The sequence below is a fragment of the Pseudomyrmex gracilis genome, unplaced genomic scaffold (assembly GCF_002006095.1).
Source record: "Pseudomyrmex gracilis isolate BER0280 unplaced genomic scaffold, ASM200609v1 scaffold_2586, whole genome shotgun sequence".
NCBI classification, from domain to species: Eukaryota; Metazoa; Arthropoda; class Insecta; order Hymenoptera; family Formicidae; genus Pseudomyrmex; species Pseudomyrmex gracilis.
Window position 1 is genome coordinate 1,406 of NW_018023170.1, and position 4,775 is coordinate 6,180.

Sequence of the window (4,775 nt, forward strand, 5' to 3'; positions counted from 1 at the left end):
ACTTTAAATATGATTAATATATTTGAAGAATTGATAACACATTTATATGATCTATTTAACATGTCATAGAATAAATTTAATTAAAAGTATTATAATAAAATATGTACAGACAAGTTTTTTTTCTATTGTAAAACAGAATAATAAGAATAATAATGTAAGCAAGAGACATTTTTATAATAAATTAATATTATTTGCAGAACAGTAAATTATGTTTATAAGTTATTTTTTTCATTTACTTATTTAGTTACTTATATTTATTAAATGTTATACATATCTATAATATAATATCTATAATTAATATTTATTACATTTTTTTTGTTAGTTTTTTAAGTAAATATGTTTATTAGATTTCTTAAAATATCATTCTGGGCATTATTCCATCAAAGTATTGTGAAGTTCTAACAGATGGCAGTACTAGTGGCTCATATAAACATGGCTGACTAGGCTTCATCTTTTTTCGACAACGCTCCCTCCTTTATCTCNATGGTTGAACCGCATTCAGCAAGCTTCTCATTACTTAAACACAAAATACCGTATTCTGAGGGAGGGGGATTATCCTAAAATAATATATCAATCTTACAATTGTGTGCAATCGAAATGTGTAAGGTATATACTACCATGATAAAAAAATAACCGGAATTTTTAATTTAAATCTTGCGGGCTTATTGGTTTAGAATTCTGTTGTTTGTGTCACGTTGACAGCACTGTTACGGACACCCATGCCAAGCTTCTGCTTATCAGCTGTTTATTTACCTTTATGACAGTGATTTCTTTACATCAAGTTTTTACGTCGCGGCGATTTTTACAATGGATTCAAAACTTGAACAACGTTCTTGCATTAAATTTTGCTATAAAAATGAAATTAAATGTTACAAAAGTGTTATGGTAACGATACTCTATTGAAAACACAGGTGTACCAGTGGTATGAACGCTTTAAAAGTGGTCGTGAGGCTGTTGAGGACGATGCTCGTCCTGGGAGGCCATCGACATCGAAAACTGATGAAAACGTCGATGAAATCCGACAATTGTTAATCGAAAATTGCAAATTGACGATAAGGGAGATAGCTGAGACCACCAACATATCATTCGGATCCGTTCAGAGCATTTTGCGTGAGGATTTGGGTCTGAGGCGAGTTACTGCGAGATTGGTGCCAAAAGAACTGAATTTCGTGCAAAAATTCTCGTGAGTTTCTCGTCAAAAACAACACCAATACCATTCAACAACCGCCCAATTCACTTGATCTGGCACCATGTGACTTCTTCCTATTCGATCGACTCAAAAAACCACTACGAGGAACTCGTTTTGAGAGTGTGGAGGCAATAAAGCTAAAATCGCTGGAGGCACTAATGGCTATACCAAAAACCGACTTCCAGAAAAGCTTCGAGAGGTGGATCAAACGCTGGCACAAGTGCATCGCAGCTGACGGGGACTACTTTGAAGGGGACAACTTGAATTTTGAAGAATAAACATGTACTTTTCTTTTTATGAATAAATTCCGGTTATTTTTTGATCATGGTAGTATATAATGCACACATACTGGAACTACTAGCAATGTTGATAAGAAACTCGACAAGCATGAAAGCAGACAGATATGGTTGCGAACTGTTTGGTCTTCCAATATCAATGGTTTTCGGCATCTCCGGCACTAAACTTATTAAAGCGGCCTTGAAACAGCGGCCTATTAACTGAAAAATGCCCATTTGAATACATAAAGTGATGAATTTATACAATAAAAAAAAGAATAAACGATAAAGGAACTAATTTGTGGCTCACCTTGACGTAGTCATTCCTTTAAAAGAGCGACTTGTCCAGATAGTAAATATAATTGAAGGCGCGTATAGACAAAAGTTAACAAAGATATAGCTACATATATTTCAGTTGTACGTGGTTTTATAAAAACTAATTTACATACATTTTCCAATAACTATAAAACGTATGGCTCTGGATTCATCACCGATGGTACTTATAAGTTAGATATACAAGTCATAGATTATGAACATAGAAACTATTTTGATAAAGGACAAGAAGTTAAAATCAAAGGATATGTAAAAAATATAAGTTAGTTATAAAACATTAACTTTTGAGGTTTGTAAAAATAATTACATCCTTTCATTATCATTATAAATTTAATTTTTTATAGACGATATTTTATATTTGGATGTAGACAAAATGTCTAACATAAAATTAATAAATAAGAGCTAAACAATGTCTTTCATGCAGCGTTTACAAGGCACAAAACTTATTACAAAAAGAATTAACGCTAATACTTGCTCAGAAGTACCAAGCAAAATAAGTTGTATATAATAATTTAAATACAAAATAAAAATAAATATAAATAATGTAAGTAATACAAATTTTATTTACATAATAATATCATTATAACTACTTTTGAAATATAAAAAATATTTCTTGAAGTTTTCATTAAGTTAATTTTTATGTATTAAAATCTTTTCTTATAATGTCAATTAACAGGAAGATATGTTCTATATTTAACAAAACTATTTCATTTATATTGACTACTTAATATTTAGAATATTTTCATTTTTTAATGCTATAACTGAGCTAATTAGCCATAAAGTTATTATTACATACAATATTATTACAAAATATTCCACTAAGAGTTTTTACATATACACATATATATCTTTAAATTACGTGTATGTATAAATTGCATAATATTTGTATATATTTAAATAAAAAATAAAAATCAACATAAACATATTTATTATAAGTTTATGTAATTTATGTATATTATACATTTTTTTCTAGGTTAATTAACAGCAAGGAATGTTTTATGTTTAATCTAAAAAAATATTTACTTTATGTTAAATATGTTTCATATTTAAACTGACTTTTGTTATATGTGATTTTGAATCATAATTCAAATAGTTTAATTCAGTTCTTAAATACAAGTTCATTAATTTCTTTGTAAACATCAAAAAACATAACAGTTTATTTCTCCTGTTATTTCAAATTGTTAGTTGTTTAATAAATACAACAAATATATAAATATATATACGTGACTATTGATTGAATATGCTTAAAGCTACAGTTTCAAAAAATGATCAAAAATCAATCCCCTAAGAAAACAAGGTATGCATTTATGAATATTATATATATACATATGTGAACATCATAATATTCAAAAGTTATGCATAGTATTATGTTTATTGCCGTTGACATGTAGAAAATATAATATTCACTGACTTATTTTCCAACTCTTTTTAATACTTTTTTCTCTTTTCTATTTTTTTTTACTTTCTATAGAACTTGTGAAATGTTCTATTTTTCATAATATTTTATATTTTTCTCTTCTTCTTTTTATATAATTAACTATTTTTACAATCAATTATAATTGTATAATGAAAAAGTTTAAAAATTAAATTAAATTAAAATAAAATACTTAATTTATATTTAGAAAAAATTACAAAAAACAGCTTTCTGTTGATTGCTCGTATTGCCACTTATTTTCTTATATGGAATTAACTAAACCAAGTGGATAAGATTGAATGTTTTTCTTTTCTCTTTTTACTTCTCTTGTTTCTTTTTTCTTTACCTCACTTTTTTTAGAACTTTTGAAAAATTTTTTTTTATAATATTTTATATTTTGTTTTGTTTCTTTTTAATGTAATCTACTATTTTTATAATAACTTATATTTTTATATTGACAAAAAGTTTAAAAATTAATTTAAATTAAAATTAAAAACTTATTATTATTTACTTACTATTTATTAATTACATATTAAGAAACGTACTTACATATTAAGTAGTTTTTTAATCTTAAGAGTCAAACTCTTAGATATATTTGTAATTTTTTTAAATAACTAAAAACATACATATAAGTAAAGAATGATATAGTTTTTAGAAACAAGAATTGATTACAAAAAGCAATTTTCTAATAATTGCTCATATCGCCACACATTTTCTTATATGCATTCACATGAAGCAGTTAGATAAATCTAAATGTTTTTCTTATCCTCTTTTTTCTTTTTTCTTTTCCTTACTTTTCATAGAACTTGAAAAAAACTGTTTTTATAATATTTTATATTTTTCACTCCTTTTTTCTCTATACTTTTCTATTTTTATAATAAATTATATTATGTTATTTTGAAAAAGTTTAAACATTGAATTAAACCAAAAGTAAATAAATAATTATTATTTAGAACATTAATTACATATTAAGAAGATTTGTTAACGTTGAGAGAGAAGCAACTTTAAAATATATTTTTGTGATGTTTTAAATAAATAAAAATAATTATATAGATTCAAGTCAAAGATGATACATTTTTTAAAAAGAATATTTGATTGAAAAAAGCAACTTTTGGTGCTTGGTCGTATTGCCACTCACTTTCTTATACACAATTAATTAAAGCGGTTGAGAAATTACATATATTTATTACATATAAATTACATATTATTATTATTACATCTTTATATATTAGATTTATATTTTCTTAATATTAAAAATATATTATCTTATAGTATTAAAAATAGAAAACATTGCTTTTATAACCTGCATTAATTTAGTTTATTTAACTTATTTACAGAAATTTCTCATTCAATAAAAAAGATACAATTATATGTATATACAGGGTGTCTGACAATGAACTATTAAGCCGACGTGTGTAGGTAGATCGAGTTATTCTGAACAGAAAAGTTATATACCATTTTGCAAAATTCGCAATATTTATTGAGATATGAATTAATAAATGTGAACCAATAAAGGCGCGGGGAGCGATGATCGGACTCTATAGGCGTGCACGATTATCAGATG

At 25.8% G+C, this 4,775-nt stretch overlaps 1 long non-coding RNA gene across 1 annotated transcript; it reads right to left on the minus strand.

Moving 5' to 3' along the window:
• Nucleotides 1–495: 495 nt before the first annotated feature.
• Nucleotides 496–1,864, minus strand: LOC109862900. Its single transcript, XR_002251249.1, has 3 exons — nucleotides 1,775–1,864; nucleotides 1,539–1,686; nucleotides 496–557 (listed from the first exon to the last, which is right to left on the minus strand). It is a non-coding gene; the product is annotated as an uncharacterized LOC109862900 (long non-coding RNA).
• Between the last annotated feature and the right edge of the window lie 2,911 nt (nucleotides 1,865–4,775).